Below are 7,615 nucleotides of genomic sequence, written 5' to 3' on the forward strand. Positions count from 1 at the left end.
AGAGTCCACCCACGACAAAGGGGAATGCTGCCCCTCCGCCTAGCCTCACCCTCCCCAGCTCCATTTCACGGCAGTGGCTCCCTACTAAAATCCCCATCCTCACCCAGACACGCTTCTCACCATCCTCCTGGTCAATGCCCTTCCTGGAGCAACAGGCTCCTTGGAGATGGTGCCCTTCATCTCCTTTTGGTCACGTGGAAGGAGCGCATGGCACCACCTGCCAGGACAGGCACAGCAGGACCTCCACCCTCCTGCCCAGATGGGGAGCTCTCTGCTAAAGCCTCTCCAGCTTTCCCTATCTCTTGTGAACCTGGCAGCCCACAGGTGATCACTCACTCCCAGCTGTGGCCTTCCCCATCTCTCTCCATGCATCAGCTGGCCACCCTTCTAGAAGCTCATGCACCCTTGCCTTGCAGCTGCTGAGAGCCCATGGTTGGCTCTTGTCCTGCAGAGCCTCTAGGCTCCCTCATAATCCCATCCTGCCAGGTCCCCTTCCTCTAGACCCCTTTCCCCACAGTAAACCTGATCTCAGGCAGAGGAAAGGCAGATCCAGCCAAACTCCCACCTCTGGAGCACAGGCAGGGTCTGAGCTGCACCATCTCTCTTTGCTAACTGTCTTTCCCTTCTTTTTTTAGCCCAGGTGCAAGAGGAGAAAGGTAAGTGCTCTCTACTGGCTGGGCTGTTGTCATTGCTGCAGGAGAATCTCCTTCCAAGAGGGACATGCTGGTGTCAGTGAGAGAAGGGTCTCTCTGTGTGGGCCATAAGCTCAGTGCCTTGGGGTCCCTGCAGCAGGTGCCCATATTCAGGCACTCCAGCTGAGGCTTTCGGGCGTGTCTGGAATCTGCAAAAAGGTTTACCCCTGAAAAAAAGGTGCTGTGGGAAGGAGGGAAGAGGGAAGGAATCAGAAGGAGGAGGGAAGGAAAGAAGGAAGAACAGAAGGCATGAAGACAGGAGAAAGGCAAGAAGGCAGTCGGGAGGAAGGTAGGCAGGACGGAAGGAGGGAAGGAAATCACAGTGGTTTTGAGGAATGTGATGTTGAGTGTGGATAGAAGTGACCTCGTGTGAGGTTTTTTCAGTCCAGTTGACTGGCCTTGCAAGTTGCGATTGTTCAGCTGTGAGGAACCAGCACCCCAAAGGTTTCCAAGGCAGTGCTTGGCCTCAGCACGCACTCGCACTACTCCATGAATGCACTTGCCTTCTCGAGGGGATCCCAGCTCCAGCAAACTCCTTCCCCAGGGCGTCGTGCATTGCTTCCTCCACCAGCTCTAACAGCCTTTCTCCGTTCCCTTGCAGGACAACTTCAAAGGTCTTTGGTGAGTGCTTCCTGGCATCTGGGAGGCTGCTTGTCCCTAGAGGTCAGGGTGGGAATGGAGAGTACTCTGTGCTCCTGGGCCCAACCCTCCTCCCAGCCAGCCAGCCACAGAGCCTGCTGACTGCCTCCCTGTGTGCCCCTCGCCCTCCTTCCCTCAGCTGGCACGCTGCTCTGGCACACCTGCTCCTACAGGAACACCCAGGAGGATGGCCAGCACTTTGCTAGTGGGTCCCCTCCTTCAAAGTGAGAGTCCACCCACGACAAAGGGGAATTCTGCCCCTCCGCCTAGCCTCACCCTCCCCAGCTCCATTTCACGGCAGTGGCTCCCTACTAAAATCCCCATCCTCACCCAGACACGCTTCTCACCATCCTCCTGGTCAATGCCCTTCCTGGAGCAACAGGCTCCTTGGAGATGGTGCCCTTCATCTCCTTTTGGTCACGTGGAAGGAGCGCATGGCACCACCTGCCAGGACAGGCACAGCAGGACCTCCACCCTCCTGCCCAGATGGGGAGCTCTCTGCTAAAGCCTCTCCAGCTTCTCCCTATCTCTTGTGAACCTGGCAGCCCACAGGTGATCACTCACTCCCAGCTGTGGCCTTCCCCATCTCTCTCCATGCATCAGCTGGCCACCCTTCTAGAAGCTCATGCAACACCTTGCCTTGCAGCTGCTGAGAGCCCATGGTTGGCTCTTGTCCTGCAGAGCCTCTAGGCTCCCTCATAATCCCATCCTGCCAGGTCCCCGTTCCTCTAGACCCCTTTCCCCACAGTAAACCTGATCTCAGGCAGAGGAAAGGCAGATCCAGCCAAACTCCCACCTCTGGAGCACAGGCAGGGTCTGAGCTGCACCATCTCTCTTTGCTAACTGTCTTTCCCCTTCTTTTTTTTAGCCAGGTGCAAGAGGAGAAAGGTAAGTGCTCTCTACTGGCTGGGCTGTTGTCATTGCTGCAGGAGAATCTCCTTCCAAGAGGGACATGCTGGTGTCAGTGAGAGAAGGGTCTCTCTGTGTGGGCCATAAGCTCAGTGCCTTGGGGTCCCTGCAGCAGGTGCCCATGTTCAGGCACTCCAGCTGAGGTTTTCGGGTGTGTCTGGAATCTGCAAAAAGGGTTTACCCCTGAAAAAAAGGTGCTGTGGGAAGGAGGGAAGAGGGAAGGAATCAGAAGGAGGAGGGAAGGAAAAAGGAAGAACAGAAGGCATGAAGACAGGAGAAAGGCAAGAAGGCAGTCAGGGAGGAAGGTAGGCAGGGAGGAAGGAGGGAAGGAAATCACAGTGGTTTTGAGGAATGTGATGTTGAGTGTGGATAGAAGTGACCTCGTGTGAGGTTTTTTCAGTCCAATTGACTGGCCTTGCAAGTTGCGATTGTTCAGCTGTGAGGAACCAGCACCCCAAAGGTTTCCAAGGCAGTGCTTGGCCTCAGCACGCACTTGCACTACTCCATGAATGCACTTGCCTTCTCGAGGGGATCCCAGCTCCAGCAAACTCCTTCCCCAGGGCGTCGTGCATTGCTTCCTCCACCAGCTCTAACAGCCTTTCTCCGTTCCCTTGCAGGACAACTTCAAAGGTCTTTTGGTGAGTGCTTCCTGGCATCTGGGAGGCTGCTTGTCCCTAGAGGTCAGGGTGGGAATGGAGAGTACTCTGTGCTCCTGGGCCCAGCCCTCCTCCCAGCCAGCCAGCCACAGAGCCTGCTGACTGCCTCCCTGTGTGCCCCTCGCCCTCCTTCCCTCAGCTGGCACGCTGCTCTGGCACACCTGCTCCTACAGGAACACCCAGGAGGATGGCCAGCACTTTGCTAGTGGGTCCCCTCCTTCAAAGTGAGAGTCCACCCACGACAAAGGGGAATGCTGCCCCTCCGCCTAGCCTCACCCTCCCCAGCTCATTTCACGGCAGTGGCTCCCTACTAAAATCCCCATCCTCACCCAGACACGCTTCTCACCATCCTCCTGGTCAATGCCCTTCCTGGAGCAACAGGCTCCTTGGAGATGGTGCCCTTCATCTCCTTTTGGTCACGTGGAAGGAGCGCATGGCACCACCTGCCAGGACAGGCACAGCAGGACCTCCACCCTCCTGCCCAGATGGGGAGCTCTCTGCTAAAGCCTCTCCAGCTTCTCCCTATCTCTTGTGAACCTGGCAGCCCACAGGTGATCACTCACTCCCAGCTGTGGCCTTCCCCATCTCTCTCCATGCATCAGCTGGCCACCCTTCTAGAAGCTCATGCACACCTTGCCTTGCAGCTGCTGAGAGCCCATGGTTGGCTCTTGTCCTGCAGAGCCTCTAGGCTCCCTCATAATCCCATCCTGCCAGGTCCCCGTTCCTCTAGACCCCTTTCCCCACAGTAAACCTGATCTCAGGCAGAGGAAAGGCAGATCCAGCCAAACTCCCACCTCTGGAGCACAGGCAGGGTCTGAGCTGCACCATCTCTCTTTGCTAACTGTCTTTCCCCTTCTTTTTTTTAGACCAGGTGCAAGAGGAGAAAGGTAAGTGCTCTCTACTGGCTGGGCTGTTGTCATTGCTGCAGGAGAATCTCCTTCCAAGAGGGACATGCTGGTGTCAGTGAGAGAAGGGTCTCTCTGTGTGGGCCATAAGCTCAGTGCCTTGGGGTCCCTGCAGCAGGTGCCCATGTTCAGGCACTCCAGCTGAGGTTTTCGGGTGTGTCTGGAATCTGCAAAAAGGTTTACCCCTGAAAAAAAGGTGCTGTGGGAAGGAGGGAAGAGGGAAGGAATCAGAAGGAGGAGGGAAGGAAAGAAGGAAGAACAGTAGGCATGAAGACAGGAGAAAGGCAAGAAGGCAGTCAGGAGGAAAGGAAGAAGAGGAGGTAGGCAGGAAGGAAGGAGGGAAGGAAATCACAGTGGTTTTGAGGAATGTGATGTTGAGTGTGGATAGAAGTGACCTCGTGTGAGGTTTTTTCAGTCCAATTGACTGGCCTTGCAAGTTGCGATTGTTCAGCTGTGAGGAACCAGCACCCCAAAGGTTTCCAAGGCAGTGCTTGGCCTCAGCACGCACTTGCACTACTCCATGAATGCACTTGCCTTCTCGAGGGGATCCCAGCTCCAGCAAACTCCTTCCCCAGGGCGTCGTGCATTGCTTCCTCCACCAGCTCTAACAGCCTTTCTCCGTTCCCTTGCAGGACAACTTCAAAGGTCTTTGGTGAGTGCTTCCTGGCATCTGGGAGGCTGCTTGTCCCTAGAGGTCAGGGTGGGAATGGAGAGTACTCTGTGCTCCTGGGCCCAGCCCTCCTCCCAGCCAGCCAGCCACAGAGCCTGCTGACTGCCTCCCTGTGTGCCCCTCGCCCTCCTTCTCTCAGCTGGCACTGCTCTGGCACACCTGCTCCTACAGGAACACCCAGGAGGATGGCCAGCACTTTGCTAGTGGGTCCCCTCCTTCAAAGTGAGAGTCCACCCACGACAAAGGGGAATGCTGCCCCTCCGCCTAGCCTCACCCTCCCCAGCTCCATTTCACGGCAGTGGCTCCCTACTAAAATCCCCATCCTCACCCAGACACGCTTCTCACCATCCTCCTGGTCAATGCCCTTCCTGGAGCAACAGGCTCCTTGGAGATGGTGCCCTTCATCTCCTTTTGGTCACGTGGAAGGAGCGCATGGCACCACCTGCCAGGACAGGCACAGCAGGACCTCCACCCTCCTGCCCAGATGGGGAGCTCTCTGCTAAAGCCTCTCCAGCTTCTCCCTATCTCTTGTGAACCTGGCAGCCCACAGGTGATCACTCACTCCCAGCTGTGGCCTTCCCCATCTCTCTCCATGCATCAGCTGGCCACCCTTCTAGAAGCTCATGCACACCTTGCCTTGCAGCTGCTGAGAGCCCATGGTTGGCTCTTGTCCTGCAGAGCCTCTAGGCTCCCTCATAATCCCATCCTGCCAGGTCCCCGTTCCTCTAGACCCCTTTCCCCACAGTAAACCTGATCTCAGGCAGAGGAAAGGCAGATCCAGCCAAACTCCCACCTCTGGAGCACAGGCAGGGTCTGAGCTGCACCATCTCTCTTTGCTAACTGTCTTTCCCCTTCTTTTTTTTAGCCCAGGTGCAAGAGGAGAAAGGTAAGTGCTCTCTACTGGCTGGGCTGTTGTCATTGCTGCAGGAGAATCTCCTTCCAAGAGGGACATGCTGGTGTCAGTGAGAGAAGGGTCTCTCTGTGTGGGCCATAAGCTCAGTGCCTTGGGGTCCCTGCAGCAGGTGCCCATATTCAGGCACTCCAGCTGAGGTTTCGGGCGTGTCTGGAATCTGCAAAAAGGTTTACCCCTGAAAAAAAGGTGCTGTGGGAAGGAGGGAAGAGGGAAGGAATCAGAAGGAGGAGGGAAGGAAAGAAGGAAGAACAGAAGCATGAAGACAGGAGAAAGGCAAGAAGGCAGTCGGGAGGAAGGTAGGCAGACGGAAGGAGGGAAGGAAATCACAGTGGTTTGAGGAATGTGATGTTGAGTGTGGATAGAAGTGACCTCGTGTGAGGTTTTTTCAGTCCAGTTGACTGGCCTTGCAAGTTGCGATTGTTCAGCTGTGAGGAACCAGCACCCCAAAGGTTTCCAAGGCAGTGCTTGGCCTCAGCACGCACTCACTACTCCATGAATGCACTTGCCTTCTCGAGGGGATCCCAGCTCCAGCAAACTCCTTCCCCAGGGCGTCGTGCATTGCTTCCTCCACCAGCTCTAACAGCCTTTCTCCGTTCCCTTGCAGGACAACTTCAAAGGTCTTTTGGTGAGTGCTTCCTGGCATCTGGGAGGCTGCTTGTCCCTAGAGGTCAGGGTGGAATGGAGAGTACTCTGTGCTCCTGGGCCCAGCCCTCCTCCCAGCCAGCCAGCCACAGAGCCTGCTGACTGCCTCCCTGTGTGCCCCTCGCCCTCCTTCCCTCAGCTGGCACGCTGCTCTGGCACACCTGCTCCTACAGGAACACCCAGGAGGATGGCCAGCACTTTGCTAGTGGGTCCCCTCCTTCAAAGTGAGAGTCCACCCACGACAAAGGGGAATTCTGCCCCTCCGCCTAGCCTCACCCTCCCCAGCTCCATTTCACGGCAGTGGCTCCCTACTAAAATCCCCATCCTCACCCAGACACGCTTCTCACCATCCTCCTGGTCAATGCCCTTCCTGGAGCAACAGGCTCCTTGGAGATGGTGCCCTTCATCTCCTTTTGGTCACGTGGAAGGAGCGCATGGCACCACCTGCCAGGACAGGCACAGCAGGACCTCCACCCTCCTGCCCAGATGGGGAGCTCTCTGCTAAAGCCTCTCCAGCTTCTCCCTATCTCTTGTGAACCTGGCAGCCCACAGGTGATCACTCACTCCCAGCTGTGGCCTTCCCCATCTCTCTCCATGCATCAGCTGGCCACCCTTCTAGAAGCTCATGCAACACCTTGCCTTGCAGCTGCTGAGAGCCCATGGTTGGCTCTTGTCCTGCAGAGCCTCTAGGCTCCCTCATAATCCCATCCTGCCAGGTCCCCGTTCCTCTAGACCCCTTTCCCCACAGTAAACCTGATCTCAGGCAGAGGAAAGGCAGATCCAGCCAAACTCCCACCTCTGGAGCACAGGCAGGGTCTGAGCTGCACCATCTCTCTTTGCTAACTGTCTTTCCCCTTCTTTTTTTTAGACCAGGTGCAAGAGGAGAAAGTAAGTGCTCTCTACTGGCTGGGCTGTTGTCATTGCTGCAGGAGAATCTCCTTCCAAGAGGGACATGCTGGTGTCAGTGAGAGAAGGGTCTCTCTGTGTGGGCCATAAGCTCAGTGCCTTGGGGTCCCTGCAGCAGGTGCCCATATTCAGGCGCTCCAGCTGATGCAGTGTCTGAACATGGGCACCTGCAAGTGCTGCCCAGTTTCGTGCAACTAGGTGAGGCGTGCTGTTTGGCTGGAGCCTGTATGAAGATCTTGTGCTTGCAAAATTTTCCTTTTTGAAGGAGGAAAGATGGAGGGAATGACAGAGAGGTGGGGTGGAGAGCAGGAAGGGCATACCGGTGGGTGGAAGAATGTGATTTTCAGTGTGGACAGGAGTCACCTTGTGTCAAGTTCATCATAGTCCAGCTGGATGGCTGTAACATTTTCTTTTGTTCTGCTACCTAGCTGCAGCACCTGTATGGTTTGCCTTTTTTTGCTGCTGGGGAGAGGGCCTTTGGTACTTATGGGCCATTTTTTGAGAGAGAAAAGGACATCTATGCTTTTCAGTGGCCTCTTGTACAAATACTTATGCTTATGTCTTTGCTTACTCTTTGTCATTACAGACCAACTGGTGAAAGAAATGAGTAAGTGACATCTTCTTTCTGATGCTCCTCCGGAATACACAGATGCTGAGATGTCATTTGAAAACCTGCTCAGCTC

The 7,615-nt window shown here is 55.7% G+C and overlaps 1 long non-coding RNA gene across 1 annotated transcript; it reads left to right on the top strand.

Moving 5' to 3' along the window:
• Positions 1-624: 624 nt before the first annotated feature.
• LOC122153244 lies at positions 625-6,915 on the top strand. The gene is made up of 5 exons (XR_006165104.1): positions 625-656; positions 2,858-2,878; positions 3,763-3,783; positions 5,989-6,009; positions 6,895-6,915. It is a non-coding gene; the product is annotated as an uncharacterized LOC122153244 (long non-coding RNA).
• Positions 6,916-7,615: the final 700 nt, after the last annotated feature.

Source organism: Tyto alba, unplaced genomic scaffold (assembly GCF_018691265.1).
Source record: "Tyto alba isolate M040663 unplaced genomic scaffold, T.alba_DEE_v4.0 Super-Scaffold_17, whole genome shotgun sequence".
NCBI classification, from domain to species: domain Eukaryota; kingdom Metazoa; phylum Chordata; class Aves; order Strigiformes; family Tytonidae; genus Tyto; species Tyto alba.